The sequence below is a fragment of the Euprymna scolopes genome, chromosome 10 (assembly GCF_053919585.1).
Source record: "Euprymna scolopes isolate OS-2025 chromosome 10, ASM5391958v1, whole genome shotgun sequence".
NCBI lineage: Eukaryota > Metazoa > Mollusca > Cephalopoda > Sepiida > Sepiolidae > Euprymna > Euprymna scolopes.
Genome location: NC_136491.1, coordinates 73,603,684 through 73,621,625, shown reverse-complemented (window position 1 = coordinate 73,621,625; position 17,942 = coordinate 73,603,684).

Below are 17,942 nucleotides of genomic sequence, written 5' to 3'. Positions count from 1 at the left end.
AATAAGAGCTATCATATATTAAATATGGTTTTCGTTTTTAGCAGAGACTGCTTATATTCTATGCGTCTTTTCATATCTACATAACATATTTTAATATCTTCATAAAATATTTTCATATCTTCATAACATATTTTCATATCTACATAACATATTTTCATATCTACATAACATCTTTTCATATCTACATAACGTCTTTTCATATCTACATAATGTCTTTTCATATCAACATATATCTTTCCATATCTACATAATGTCTTTCCATATCTACATAATGTCTTTTCATATCTACATAATGTCTTTCCATGTCTACAAAACGTCTTTCCATATCTACATAACGTCTTTCCATATCTACATAACGTCTTTTCATATCTACATAACGTCTTTCCATATCTACATAATGTCTTTCCATATCTACATAATGGCTTTCCATATCTACATAACGTCTTTTCATATCTACATAACATCTTTTAATATCTACATAATGTCTTTTCATATCTACATAACGTCTTTCCATGTCTACATAACGTCTTTCCATATCTACATAACGTCTTTCCATATCTATATAATGTCTTTTCATATCTACATAATGTATTTCCATATCTACATAACGTCTTTTCATATCTACATAATGTCTTTCCATATCTACATAACGTCTTTTCATATCTATATAATGTCTTTTCATATCTACATAACGTCTTTTCATATCTACATAACGTCTTTTCATATCTACATAACGTCTTTCAATATCTACATAATGTCTTTCCATATCTACATAATGTATTTCCATATCTACATAATGTCTTTTCATATCTACATAATGTCTTTCCATATCTACATAACGTCTTTTCATATCTACATAACGTCTTTTCATATCTACATAACGTCTTTTCATATCTACATAACGTCTTTCAATATCTACATAATGTCTTTCCATATCTACATAATGTCTTTCCATATCTACATAATGTCTTTTCATATCTACATAATGTCTTTTCATATCTACATAACGTCTTTTCATATCTACATAACATCTTTTCATATCTACATAACATCTTTTCATATCTTCATAACGTCTTTCCATATCTACATAATGTCTTTCCATATCTACATAACGTCTTTTCATGTCTACATAATGTCTTTCCATTTGTACATAATGTCTTTTCATATCTACATAACGTCTTTTCATATCTACATAACGTATTTTCATATCTACATAACGTCTTTTCCTATCTACATAACATCTTTTCATATCTACATAACATCTTTTCATATCTTCATAACGTCTTTCCATATCTACATAATGTCTTTCAATATCTACATAACGTCCTTCCATATCTACATAATGTCTTTCCATTTGTACATAATGTCTTTTCATATCGACATAATGTCTTTTCATATCTACATAACGTCTTTTCATGTCTACATACCGTCTTTTCATATCTACATAACGTCTTTTCATATCTACATAACGTCTTTTCATATCTACATAACGTCTTTTCATGTCTACATAATGTCTTTCCATATCTACATAACGTCTTTCCATATCTACATAACGTCTTTTCATATCTGCATAACGTATTTTCATATCTACATAATGTCTTTTCATATCTATATAACGTCTTTTCATGTCTACATAACGTATTTCCATATCTACATAACGTCTTTCCATATCTACATAATGTCTTTCCATATGTACATAATGTCTTTTCATATCTACATAATGTCTTTTCATATCTACATAATGTCTTTTCATATCAACATAACGTCTTTCCATATCTACATAACGTCTTTTCATATCTACATAACGTCTTTCCATATCTACATAATATCTTTTCATATCTACATAATGTCTTTCCATATCTACATAATGTCTTTCCATATCTACATAACGTCTTTTCATATCTACATAATGTCTTTCCATATCTACATAATGTCTTTCCATATCTACATAATGTCTTTCCATATCTACATAATGTCTTTTCATATCTACATAACGTCTTTTCATATCTACATAACGTCTTTCCATATCTACATAATGTCTTTCCATATCTACATAATGTCTTTTCATATCTACATAACGTCTTTCCATATCTACATAACGTCTTTCCATATCTACATAACGCCTTTTCATATCTACATAACGTCTTTCCATATCTACGTAACGTCCGTTTGTTTGTCGAACGATTTATTATGTTTCTGAATTTCTGAAATAAACATTGATGACTCGTATTATTTGAATTATCTGCTTTTATTACTGTTTTGAAGTGGAGTGTTATTTTCACAGCGTTTCGGCCGATGTAATTTTCAATTGTCTTCAACTGTACCTCGTTGAATTCGGGAATCTTCACAAAATTTCGACAAACCCCTTTATTTAATCCACTAAGGTAGCATGCTTTCGTTCTGTCAGCCATGACCGAATAGAAGTCCTAAGTAGTCCTATTAGTTAAACTCTACGGATTACTGTTCTCATCTTGAGTGTTATTTTCACGTTTGTGTCGATGTAACATCCGAACTTCTTCATGTGTATTTTGTCGAACTCGAGAATGTTTTGTAGAACTCACGATTTCGGTAAGATACACTTTAAGAAGGTCGGACGTTACATCGACCGAAACGTTGTAGAAATTAACACTCAAGATGAGATCAGTAGTCCGAAGAATCAAATTAATACGAATAAAGGTAAATAATTCGCAATGTTATTCTGATTACTTGGTAAAATTCAGTTATAAATGATATTCTTCTGGACGTTGAAAGTTAAATCCTCAGTCCGAGTGATTTATAATAAAACTGCGAATTACCTAGAATTTTACCACGGCATTTTTGTATGCCAGAATGCATTCTCCTATTACTTTAGGATTTGAAAACTTCACCTAAGCATTTCTCTTACTTCATAAAAAATGGTGAAATAAATGCTCTTACACAAACTACGGCAATACAACTGATTCTCACGTTTAAATTGTTTGAAATATCAGATATTTCTACCGTCAAAAATAAGAAATATCAGATATTTCCACCGTCAAAAATGACAAAAGAAAGATTAGTTTTTACCAAATGACTATGATTTTATGGCTGTAAAAAAGTGCCAAAAATAGGCTCTGGATGATGGATGATCCACTTAATGTGCGACCTTAAGAAAAATACCACATTGCCCACTACACATTAGGTCATTACCTGTCCAACGTGCTTTCATTTGTTTAATTCTGATAATTGCCAAAAAGGCGGTGTATATATATGTTTGTGTGTGTGTGTGTGTGTGTGTGTGTGTGTGTGTGTGTGTGTGTGTGTGTGTGTGTGTGTGTGTGTGTGTGTGTGTGTAGGTGCACGGGTAAGGAAGTAAATTTATTTACAATATTAAGGAATTGGATATGTTTAAATTAATTCACGCATTTTTAAAATAGCTAATTTTCTTTTATAAGAAATATAATCAGTCTATCTTGGTCTAATAGTTTAATAGTTTTTCCCTTGTTGTGTAATGCTTAACTTTGAAACAGCATTTCCGTTGGTTTGTCACACTTAATAGCATTTTTCTTGATATTTCACGCTTAAGTTTGAACTGAAACATTCATTGATCTCTCAGGTTTTAGTGTGAAACAACATTCTCATTTAGTAACGTTGTCCTGGAACCAACACGCTGTTGCCTCAATCGCAAAGAAGACAAGGAATAGAAAAGAACTCGACTGTTCTTTTTTGCTGTCGCCCCCCCCCGCATTCTCGCGATACACGTGATCGTCTCGTTACGCCTATGAGGTACCTCCAGTGATTGGCTTCTCGAACGGTATCCACTCCTCTTACGTGATAAGTGGTTTTAGTTTTTGGTCTTTATTTTTCCTGTCATTTCTGTGTATTTTCATAAGTGCGTCCCCTTACAATTTGTCTGCTACAATTAAATTCGAAATAGCATTTTCATTTCGTGAATTTCATATTTAATAATAATAATAATAATAATAATAATAATAATAATAGTAATAATAATAATAATAGTAATAATAATAATAATAATAATAATAGATGTATCCTACATATTTCTAATACTAATGAGTCACCAGTTACTAAGGCCAAAAGTCTCATGAGGATAAGTGTTAATGACACCATGTGTTTGCTGATCAAATAGTACTATTTGATATAGCACTGATAACGATGTTTCAGAAATGGAAATAATTTAGAAATAAATGGAATTTTCGTTTTCTTTAAGTACACGAGCGGGGGGGGTAAATTTCTTTGCACAGTTGGTGGGAAACTGAGTTATTCCTGGGAACGTATATTTATATATTTTTTTTTATTTCGTAATAATAGGTTTTGTGATAGTTTTTTTTTTCTGAAAAAATTTTAAAACATCATTGTAAACCCCAAAACAATTCTCTTGTCATATAGAATTCTGAAAGGGCATAGTCGCAAACTGATACAGACTTCAACAATACAAACAATGTATATTGATAGTCTTGAAACAAATAAGCACTATTTCTCTCGCCTTTAAGCGTGACAAAATCACACACAGGCAAAAGTGGCAGGCATGAGAAACGTGGACAGTGAACAAGATGCGAAAGTAATGGATTACGTGATTGATAAGGACGCTGCAAACTGGGGAGATTTGGATCGGAAACAAAACAGGGTTGGAGTTTGAAATGTAGCCCTAATTATATATAATAGAAAGCTAGATGCCCTCTCCGTCCCTCTGTCACGCCACCGGTTCTTGCACTTAAGAAAAAATAAGCAAGACATACTTTGTTAATTACTGGCGAGAATTAACGATCCAGGCGACAGTTTCTTCCTGAAATTAGCGAGAAAACATTTTTTTCTTTAAATAAAACCTGAAATAATTCTCTTGAAATATAGAATTTTTATTATCATCATCATCATCATCATTACTATTATTATTATTATTATCATTATTATTATTATTATTATTATTATTATTATTTACTTAATTATACACCCTCCCAAGCGTCGCTTTCTCGTTTTTAGAAGCGGTTTGTTTATTATTAATTGCTTGAAGCGTCCCTACCGTAAAATGCTGACGAGGCTGCTCGGGCATTTAAGATTATATTGCACTTTTCCAACAGCGCTGGCTTTTCAAAACCTCGCCTGATCTTCTGGGAAGGAGGTAAATAATACTTATTTATGTAGACTACACTAATACAACTGTTACATTGATCATCTTGAAAGAAAAATAAACAAGAATTAACGTGGCAGATGCACACACGTTCAAAAGTTAATAAGCACATGAAACGGAGACCGTAGGCAGTGCGGAAGTAGGAAAGCATATGATCTATTAACATGCTTCAAATTTAGGGAAAATATTTTTACAAGCGAAACAAAATTGAAACCTGAAATGTAGCTTTAATAATAATAGGCGCTGATAAGCTAAGCGCGTTCTTTTTTTCTGCCCACCCCCCCCCGCTCGTTCCCTGTAACTGAGATAAATAATTAAAACATATATGTTTTTTCAGAAACGATCATATGTGTTAACTAATGAAGCAAATTAACAACTCGAATTATAGTCAAACACATGAAAAAATATCTGGCAGTTCTATACAGCAGAAACAGGGGATGATGGTGGTTACATAGTTAACAGCACAAACTGATTCCTTGCTCGACCCCAGCTCTTTCTGCATAGGGATGTTGGCCTCTCCGCGTGGTTTCCCTCGTAAGTTTCTAACATATTTCTAGAAAGAATGAAAACTATTAAGATATCACAAAAACGAATGTCATCAATAAGCATCTAATTCATAGGAAATAAAAGACTAAATGATTCTTGTCAACAGTAGCAGAAGAAACATTTATCAAACAAGAAGATTTACTCATTTTTAAACTTTGTAAACTATCTTAGTAAACGGCTGTGCCGATAAGATTAAAAGGTTTACTACGTTTGTCTAAAGAAGAGAAAAATATTAGAATCCTCACTTCATATCAACCGACGCAGAAACAAAGCAGTATATGTCACAACCTTGTTGAGATCGATATGAAAACCAAGCGCACATTGATATAAGTAAAAAATTCAATTAAAATAATAAGTATGTAATAAATATGTTTATATAAGCAAATATATTAACATGATGAGAAAAAGGTCGTGCAGATTTTTTTTACAAATGATAATCTCTAATGCCGGTCTTTATTTCTGATACGCTTTTGTAGTCGATACTTGAAGTTTCGCCACTTCCTTTGGGCATATTTACGGCGGCATTTCCCTGATAGTTTTACATATATCAAACCCCGATTTGTCAATTGTTGTTGATGGGCGTTAGTAAACCTTAGGTTTCAGGTCGATCTATAGCAAATAATCACGTAGGAAAAGATCGGGCCAACGTGCTGGCTATCCAGCGTTATCACGTAATGAGATCAAGTGTCCTGGAAATAGGATCCTTGGAAAGTCTCATTAATTTTCTCGCTGTATTTATTATGAATTGATCCTACTGAAACCACCGAGCATTGAAAAAAAAGTAAAACATTAATAAAAACAACGGTTTAAAGGTATCATTATCAATCATGAGCTTCACTAGCGCGACACAATTGAGCGTGTAAACCATGGGCGGTTTTATTGCCGCCTCATATGGTTTCATCACGCTGACTTACTGCGCGGAATTGTTTTCTAGAATGGCACACTAAGAAAGGAAATGTGTGAAAATTAAAATCATTATAAACATGGACATTTTAGCGAACGAAATGTTTCGCTTTTCTATTATAAATGATAACCACTTATCAAGTCGAGAAGCTAGATATGGATTAATGCGATATAATGGTCGCCAGAACTAGGTTCGAATACTTGTGATGGTGATTCGAGATATTAAGTTAAACAAAGTGGCCAACTAAAATCAATGGCGAACTGAAAGCCCCCATTTCATTAGCTGTAACACCGATGTATAAGGAAAAGCGTAACTCCATTCCCATGATAATCCACTTTTGCTGGATCCTTCTCTGTATAATCATGTGTGTTTAGATAAGTCTGTCTTGCTTTCTATCTCGTTCGTTCTAAACGCGTGTGACTACCAATTGAACAGAGCGCGGGCACGCGTATAGCAACAACAGCAACAGCTAACTTATGAAAATACCGAGCTATGTATGAGGTAACGTTACAGCGAGGAAAATGAAAAGAAAAATATTATAAAGAATAAAAACTGTGGACCATTGAAGAGAGATAGACATGTTACACATATGGCGTAAGAGCGACAGAAAAAAGCCGGCTGGATAAAGACAGAGTACTACATTTTCGAGACGGCAGAGTTTTATTAAGCTATTGAAGTACGAGAAAACTTTTGAACAAGACGTTATTCTAAGAAGTACATGTAAATAAATGTCTGTTGTTTCACTGATAAAAAGTAACTCTATACCTTGTCTTTGTTTCCTTGCGACTGTCTGCGTACAACATCTAGGTTCCAAATGTGAACATGTAACGATTACGTTATATCAATAGTGATGTTGTTTCTCTGTTCAAGTGTCCTGCCCTTAGCCATGCGCGCGCGTGTTATCGCGGGGTAATTATTAAGCCCTACTGTATAACAGATTTTGATCTACACAATTTTTTGTTTCTCATTTAGTTCTTCGTGTTCGTTTTTTTTTTTTTTTGTCAGACTTGTCCTCTAAAGAAAAAATGAAGGTATGTATCCAATCCGTTGCTATGACAACTAGAAAAATGGATGATCCATTTCGCTCCAGAATATACCTGACTCTTGATACAATTCTCTGCCGACATAAGGATGAGATACGTCTCAAAATGGAGTACTACTGCCACCCCGGAGAAGGAATGTTAGATATTGACCGGGCAACACCGACAGTTGGCTGTTAGACGATTATGATTATTCAGGCCAAAACGTTTTGCCAACTAAAATATGTTTTAGAATAATCAAAATATTTAGAACAAATATTTTATCTAGACGGTTTTAATAAACAGGTATATATATATATATATATATATATATATATATATATATATATATATATAATCTTAATTGGCTGAAAATGCGAAGCTCGTTGCTTGGTTGTTTACGAACAGGCGATTTGAGCACTATAAAAGTGGTGGCGGGTGTCTATTTAAATAGAAATTCCGACGAGTCATTTACGGGCGTCGATTCCATGGTCGAATGGAAGAACTGCTGACTGTCAACACGACGGTTCTAGGTTCAATCCTTAGCTTGGGAGAGATGCTGGTCTAGCGTCACTGATGAGTTGTGATACAATGAAACAGGACTGTATGTCGATGACTACAAATATATATACCTATATATATATATATATATATATATATATATATATATAACTTCGTATTCCTGTCAGTTTGCTTGTTTGTTTGTTGGTCTACAATTTAGTTATATATATAAAAACGTGTCTTAGTTTAATCTTTCATTTATTTCTATATATAGTATGAACTTGCAAAAATATACAATAAAGAGATCACCTTATTTGCATATGAAATTAAGAAAAATTGATTTTACTAAACAGCAAGATCTTAGTTAATGTTTTTAGCGAGAGAATTATTTTAAGTATTCTATTTAAAATTGTTCTTTAATAAATTTTAAACAACAATTATATTGATAATATATTTAATTTAATTAATTGTGGAATTAATATTTCCAACAGCGACTTTTTTACTTGTTTTAGTGTTGTTTGCCCCTAGATGCTTTGCATGAAAAACAAACAAACGTTCACCAAATATCATTTGGTAATTTCATTAAGTTTCTAGCTGGAAAAATAATTCCGTGTAGATAGAAAAATGTTCAGCTTTTATTGTTTTTTTTTTTTAATATTTAAAAAAACATTTGTGAAAAACTGAAAAGATTTCATTTGTTTGTTTTATTCTATTCCTGAAATGGAAATACAGAAATCGGTAAATTTTTACCATTTAATCCAGCGTCGTTTAATACGTAAAAAACTGACCTACTGCCCTCCCACTCTAAATTCCGCAATTTACACTTTTTTCTTTTTTCACGTTAATTTCATCGATTACAACCTTAATTTTAAAATTAAAAAGGTAACTTTATACCACGTGACCCAGCGGCGTCTAACCCCTAAAAAATGGAGATCTACTTTTTTTCACCCCAATACATTCAAACAGCCTTTATAAATATTATGGGAGAAGAAATTTGGAAAAAAAAATAATATGTTAGAGTGGGGACACTTGGTCTTTTTGTAGGTTTGACAATTTGGTTTTAAAAACCCCCTCTTTCATTACAAAAAATATGGCGGCTAAATAGATGGTTCATAAAAGAGCTTAAAAAGGACAATCTTACAAACCTTAGAAAGGCCAAATTTTAAAAGCAATATAGCGGCCTCGAATAATAAATATAAATGATAAAAAAATAATAAAAATAGATTTTTTTGTCTGGTTTTATTTCAGGCTTTGAGTCTAACAATGTGTTTTATATAAAGTAAATAGTTTTTATATTTTTTGTCTGGCAAATAATTTACGCCGCTAAACTACACATTTACCAAAACAAAACAACATACGCACGCATTAATGTTTATAAACGTTATTTTTTTAGGTTCACAAAATCGTGAGTTTTCTTAGGACAGTGATCCCTTCTACCGAAATATCTGGTGGAGAGGGTATCAGATACTTCTTTTTGGGGGCGATTACATTTACATGTTTTTATCCGTTCTTTTATTTTTTAAATTGTTGTGAGGGTATCCACGTTACCCATGATTAAAATGATGAGTATAGCAGGCGTTTCAAACGGAACTTCATGTCAACCCAGGTAACGCCGGGTACCATGCTAGTATATATATATATATATATATATATATATATATATATATATATATATATATATAGGCATATGCGAGTGCATATACCTGTCATTATACGCAGTCATTATACACGGGTATATGCACTCGCATACAATCATACACTAAGCGGTCAACAAACTCATAAATATATACACGATTCACACCCCCGTTATACTATCCGATTACATTGCAGTACCATATAGCACTTTCTGTTGTCGTTACAGAATCAAGATTTGACTTCGAAATATAGTGAGGGCGAATGATCTCTTGTATACTGACAACCGGAAGTTGCTAGTTTCTTAACTCAAAATCATTGGATCTTCCTTCTAAAGACACACATAGAAAACCCCTATCTTATTATAATAACGAACAAAACTTTCTTTTCTTTATCAGCATGTCTGACGTTAGAAGCTTTTCACGAATTTTCTTGCGGAAGAGCTTTCTGTCTGTAAAATACAATACACTGCCATTATCGTCTTCCCTACAACAACTTTATGGTATTTAAAACGAATATTCGCAGACTCTCATCTAAAATCATCACCACAAGTATTCGTATTTGGCAAACATTCTTATTTCTTAATCTTTATCATCGAGTGGCATCTAGCCTTAATAGATGACTGGCCTGCGTTGCCCGGGTGTTTGGAGGTGTGTGTTGGGCAAAAAAAAAGAGTGGTAGTAGACAGGCAGGCTCGAACCCGTGACGCGAAGGCAGAAAAGAAAGTGAAAAAAATCTGACGTCGTACCGTTACTCCATGACGCGACCGGAAGTTCGGAAAGTTAAAATTAGGCAAAGTTAATCCAACTGATACGATGACTTGCAAAACTGGCTCGCAAAATATCGATCTATCTTTGTAGAAAACTTCCCAGTTGAGGGTCAAGAAATTGATGTTTTCGGCCAATTTCTCGATATTTGTCGTCAGAGACATCGAGTTTCAAAATGATACTGATCTCGTGAAAATTCGTCAGACAGGTATGATTTTTACTACAGATGATCATTTAGTAAAATAAATGCTCCCACGAATCAGCATCCGTGATCGATAACTGGTAACAAGAGGTGATGCTTTCTGGAGTCTGAATGGCAATAAATCTCCAAGTTTCAAGTATTCACATCTTTTTTTATTTACATTCTCTCCAAACATGACAGATCGCAATCGAGACGTAAAAAGATTTCTATGAATTAATGACTATGCCAACAGGGACTCTCTAACTAGAGAGTTGGGCAGCGAGTCGGCTGGTCATTTTACACTTACATTTCTGAATCTTAACCAAGAAAAAAGATACAGGGTGAGAATTTCAAAGTTTAGCAGATCGAGGCACGAACTTTACAGATTAGAAATCTCTTCGTCATCTGTGGCGGGTGGCTTTATATTCAAGGTGTGGGACTTTGCTGCTTGTCAGGTTAGTCAGAGGTATTTACGTCGAGGGGCATAATCTCTCTGAGTTTGTCGGAGCAGATTGCGTTAAATCATTTGTAAGATCATAACAAGGAGGTAACATAGAGATCTCAAATTACACAAATTATCATGTAGCCAGACGATAAATTCAATTGGTGACCTGTTGACTAGGTTTTTCCCAGATATTGCATAAAATTTCCGCAATGTTGCATCGCTTCGTGAAAGAGCAATCTTGTCTCCTAGAAATAATGCTGTTGATATGGTCAATTATAATCTTTTACAAGAGTTACCACCCATTGATTGTGTTATTAATAAAGGTCAGACCGTAGAATTCCTTATAGAATTCATTACAACCGCCTGGAATTCCATATCATAAACTGATATTGAAGGAAGGGGCTCTAGTTATATTATCAAGAAATATTGATTAATCTAAACTGTAATGTTAGCAATAAAATCTTTGAAAACTAATGTTCTGGAAGCCATTATATTAATTGGAAAATTTAAAAGAAAAACTGTGTTAATTCTTCTGATTCCCCTTAATCCTACTGACATGTCATTTCAGGTCAAGTGTTTACAATTCCCAATAAAAATTAGCTTTGCCATGTCTATAAATTAAGCTCAAGAACAAAGTTGTTGGGCTTAATCTTCAGACACCTTGCGTATTCTCATGGCTAGTTGTATGTTAGTTGCTCACGCATTCAAAGTCCTGAAAAACTACATTTGAACACCTGTTAGAAGTCACATTCAAAACGTTGTTTATATGGAGGTTCTTCAAAATTAATGCTACAGGTACATTCACCAGTGTTCAGATATGCACTGCTTGAAACTAAATTTTAATTATTTCATTAATAGAATAGATTACTATTGTCGCCTTATATACACATATATATATATATTGTATGTATATATACAATATATGCAATATATATACAATATATATATATATACAGTATATATATGTATATATATATACAATATATACAATATATATATACAATATATATATATTGTACATTAAATAGTTAAAACAAAATGAGATTTAACAGTTTTCAGATATACACTATGATATAAAATAATAATTGCAATTCTTACATAATCTTTCGAAAGAAAAAGGACAAAAAATAACAGATTAAACTAGAAAAGAGAATAAGAGCTACTGGCGAGACCTCTCTAAAATAAAACACTCCTACTGCTCCTACCTGATGGTGGATGTGGAAAAAGTTTAATCAATAATATAATTATGCATTGGTAGGGAATATTCAAATATATAAAATAGAGGTTTGCAACGCCAGGTACTTCAGCTAGTATACGAATAAATGCATATTAGTTTTTTATTATGAAGTAAAGTAGAGTTTAAATTGCACCCTATATCCCGCCCTCAAGTGTCTTCAGTTTCTTTGTACACGGGTGTGTCAGGAAAGCTTGGCATCAGATTACTTTATCCTACAAGTAAACTATTACTGAAGATTTAAAATAACAAAATATTCGCAGCCCAAGTAAGGTGCTACCGATACAACTAGTCAGTGGTTCATACGAATAATGGCATACCTTCTGCCACTGAAGTTACCTCAAGTAACAGCTTCTAACTTTTTACTAGGGCTATGACAACAGCATATTCTTTTCATTGTTTTGATTTGACTCTTGAGTATATATCCGACACAGTTAATCAACCGAAAACCACATCACTCTATATAAAGGCATATAAGATATCAACGGATACACACCCGAGAGTCAAAACAATGAAAAGAATATGCTGTTGTTCTAGCCATACTTATTACTTTACCAGAATACTTGTCCTGGTATCCGGTAAGATCAAGAGACCACAAGAAAAATATACTATAACTATTTAACTTATTTAAGTATTGTCCTGAACACGTTCTACTAACTCAGCGTTTGATAGGTAAAGAGAAGTTTAATAGAATATAGGAATATCTATGTATCTCATATAAAGATAAAGTGTTAGCTACAAGAAGAGACCCCCTGATTTCTGGAAACTTTGACCGAAACAAAAAATGAAACAAAAAAGTGCTGTTATTATTATTATTGTTATTATTGTTGTTATTATTATTATTATTATTATTATTATTAATATCATTATTATTATTATTATTATTATTATTATTATTATTATTATTATTATTATTATTATTAGACTTTTTAGACCATTAAATACGGGCACAATTTATGGGTCGTTGGCTTAGGATAAGCGCTTTATGTCACACTTCTCAGTAAAAGTGGTATTGTAATGATTAATCCGTACTAAGTTCTACCTGTACATAGAACGGATGCTACAATAGTTAGTTCGCTGCACCGTATCCTGACAAAGATCTATTAAACATTTCAACAAGGTCGACTCAGTAGTTTTCGAGAAAAACGGGCAGTGATACAAAGAGAAATATAATACAAACTTAACTTTTTACCTGATAAAATGTCAAATCTATGGACTGTTGACTCTGAATGAGTCCTTTAATATCAAATTGATGGTAGAATATTGCTGCATGATTGTTCATTTTTGGATTAAATACTAATCCTATTATTTCCTAACTCTGCGTCGAACGGAGACCATGAAACTTAGTTCGCTGCTCCTTATTATTACAAAGTTTATAAAACATTTCAGTCATATCATCCAAGTAGTGTCCAAGAAAACTTCTAAAGTAAATTTGGTATTGTTGTGATTAATTCCTATTAATCTTTATTAATCGCTAATCATGCATCAACTGGATACCATCTTACTTATTTCGCTGCAGTATACCATAAAAAATGTTCATACAAAATTTTAGCCAGATTGACTCAGCAGTTTCTGAGAAAACAGAGTAAATATGGTATTATGGTGACTAATACACAACGGGCTACGCTTTTTCGATTACCATTAAAAATCACTTTGTGTTCTCAAAAGGCCTCATTGTCAGGACAATAGTTCACATGTGACAGAACTTTCAAACTCTACATTTTTTCATCTTGTTATTGGCTCGATTGTGTGCAGTTTTCGATGAAGATTTATTAATGTAAGATCTCTAATGATTTCGAAGAAACCTGCCAAGTAATTTTTTATTCAAAGCTGAAGATTTTGGCATTTTAACTAAATCTGAAAGTTTGCATTTCGTTAGCAGGAGATGCTGTGCAAGGTAAAACGTTGTAAATAAATCTCTTGTAGCCAGAAGAAAGCGACAATAACGGTTCAAATTTAAACAAGAACGCGTTTTCAACACCGACAAATTTCCAAGACCCACGCTTTCTATCAGTTGTCCGAAATTTCACTGTTTTTAGTCGCGTGTAAGCGACTCTATAAGACACTCCGTCGGTCGGCGGGTCAGTCGGTCGGTCGGTCGGTCGGTCTGTCGGTTGGTCTGTCCGTAACACTTTTGTGCTTGGCTTTTTTGGTTAAGATCAAAGGTCTATTGTTATTAGATGCTTTTCTAGCTTTTTAATCATAGTGTAGTATCTGTTCCGACAGATACTGCAAGCAAAGACCATATGTGGGGGGAAACCCTTCATACCACTTGTAACTAGCCAGCTCCCCTACTCCCCGGGGAGTTGGTCCCCATTTCCCCTTCACTCCTCACATTAAAAATCGGCCTTGTGCCTAATTTGCTCGGTGGGGGAGCAAATAAATACCAACCCCACAGATAAGACCTTAGTCAATGTAGGGGAAACCCTTCATGCCAATTGTTACTATCCAGCTCCCTATTTCCCACGCATCGGGAGCTGGTCCCCTTTTCCCTCCCCCCTCCCCCTCTCTCCACATTAAAAAACGGCCTTGTGCCTAATTTTCTCAGTGGGGAAGCAAATAAATACAAACCCCACATATAAGACCTTGGTCAATGTAGGGGCAACCCTTCATACCAATTTTCACTATCCAGCTCCCCTACTCCCCAAGAATATGGCCCCCATTTTCCCTTCACTCCTCACATTAAAAATTTTTGCTCAGGGGGACCAAATAAATACCTACCCCACATATAAGACCTTGCTCAATGTAGGGGCAACTCTTCATACCAATTGTCACTATCCAGCTCCCCTACTCCCCGGGGAGTTGGTCCCCATTCCCCTTCACTCCTCACATTAAAAATCGACCTTGTGCCTAATTTGCTCGGTGGGGGAGCAAACAAATACCCTTTTCTTGGTCTTTTAGCCAAGATCAAAGTGTAGTATCTGTTTTTACTACATGCTGTACTTATTGTGATATAAAGTGGGGGATCACTTTTCTGTATTAATTTAATGTAAAATAATCACCAATTTTACAACCAGTCAGCCTCAAAGCTATCCAAGTCATTGACCAGATCATTCAAGTTGTTTTGGGGGGATTTCAGTTATTTTTTAAGCATTCAAGTCATTCTTAAGGTCATTCAATTCATCCTTAAGTCCATTAAAGTCATTCTAAGTCATTTACTTTTTATTTATTTAAGTCATTTCAGACCATTTTTCGGTCATTTTAGTTTATCTTTAAGAATTTCATGTCAATCCTACATTCACGCATTCATTCATTACACGAAAGCACTCCACTAATGGCTATCGGCCTTGTAATTTTTAATCCGCTTTTTTTTTAGTCATACGCAAATTGGTTGTTAACGCATGTAATTTGTGTTATAACTATAAAAAGTCTGCAATTCTGAACACAAGAACGTTTATCTAGAAACAGTCGACCGATACACAAAATATCTAATCCGCTTTGAAGTTGGTAAGTTTTTATTTTTGTTTCCCTTGTTTTTTTTTTAAATAAATTCTTATACTATACATCATTTTAATAAAACGGCGCACAATCTCTTTCCTCAAACTTGTATGTTACACAGAAATTCTTCAAATCGACCGCCTGTTTTAGATAATCTTAAAGAACTTTTTTTTACAGTTTTCTTTTCCATCTCCATTGACTACCCTGAGGGATGGCATACAACAAACGTGTAACTATATATTCTCATTGGCTCTCAAGGACATATGTCACGTGGTTTCCTCATCTAATCAAGACAATGCTTACATCTACTGTTTTTTAAAACAACTCTTTTTCCTGTATAATGCATTATATTGTATACAAAACTATCACCGAAAAATACAAGAGTCAATGTTGGTGAGGAAATAAGTCAGAGAAAGATATTTGGTTGTGTAGCGAAACTAATTATTTTTGTTCTAATCCAAGGTGCCATTTTTGTGACGGCAAATGGAATTTCTCCACTTAGTTTCCAACTCCCCCGTCGTGGAGAGACAGATAAATAGTAATTCTGACCTTGTGAAGAGATAATTAAATGGGAATACTTATTTATGTTATAAATAAAATTTAACTTCATTATTTGTAAGCAATTTAGCTTTTATTTTATTAAATACTAGCAGGAAGACCCAACGTTGTCCGGGATTCAATATTTATTAAGAAATGTTCCACCATCCCATTCTTTTATTGTCACCGAAATCGGGGAAATCGCCCAGTTTTTATTAAAAGTTAGTAACTTTTGGGCGATTTTCTAATTATTCGTTGCTATTCGATACAACGGAAGCATTTCCGGTTGTATCTTCATACTTCCGTGACATCAGCAAAGTATGTTACTTTAGTGCAAGTCACGTGGGTCGCGGTTTTACACTGCAAAAACTGCTAGCTATATTACTATTTACTATAAATAAGATTATGTCTCGTCTTGTCACATAGATCTTGACGTTGAGTAGTTGGTTGAGCCCTTGTATTTAGGTTAAAATTTACTTTGAGAGTGTGTTAAATATTAATTATATCCTGGGGATCGAATCATGCGAACAGCTGAACAGTTATTTTCAACACTGTTGATTACATTAAGGTGAAACGTACGAATGTAAACTCACCTTCCGGCCCGGCATCTTTAAGAAAAACACAATAAATTATCTACTCTCACCTAAGTGCGAAGTTCCTGTCAACATAAATGATTTAGCACTGTTAAGACAGCTGACTATGTTTCTCACTTTATGTAACATAACCAGGATTATTTATCAGCTTGTCGTATAGCAGTTGAAGTTGGCCAATTGGTTAAAGCAATCTGATTTCGTTTAAAAGAGACTCATCTTGCGGGTTTTAATCGTGTATTTATTGAACAGTTATCATCAACACTGATGGTTCAATTTAGATGAAACGCACGTGGATAATAATTAAAGTATTATATACATATATATCTATAATATAAAGCTTAGCGTCTGTGTGTGTATGTGTGTGTCTGGTCACGAATAGGCTCCTATATGGTTGACTATTTTAAAAAAATTATTACATATAATGATAGATGTATCGAGGATCAAGAATGGGCATGTTTTTTTTTGTTGTTTTTTAGATTTTCACCCCAAACAAGGCACATTGCCACTTTGGTGCAGGGGGGCTACTATCAGGGGAAACATCAACTGGGGTACTATGTAGGGATAAGGCAGCGAGATGTTGGTTCACGTTGCACTTGAACTTATGCATGTCAGTACAGTTGGGGAAGCAGTGACCTGGAATGGAATTCCAAAGTCTAGCAGTTCTGAGGAAGAAACTACTGGAGTAGAAAGATCTTTTACATCTAGGGATTTCTACAGTGTGGGGTGGGATTTTGCAGCTTGTTGGGTCTGTCGAGGGTGTTCACGTCGTGGGGGGCACAAGTGCTTGCAGTTCATCAAAGCATTCACCATTATAATACTTGTAGAACATGCAGAGGAATGCAACGTTTCGACGATGGGACAGAGGCTGAAGCTTAGATGCCAGTTTAGGGTCTATCAGATTTGCGACTCTCTTTTGAACCCTGTCAAGGAGCGAGAGACTAGTAGCCGATGCACCAGCCCAAATATGACAGCAATACTCCATACATGGGCGAATGGTGGCCTTATAGAGGTACAGGATACTTTCGGGTGTTAGTAGTT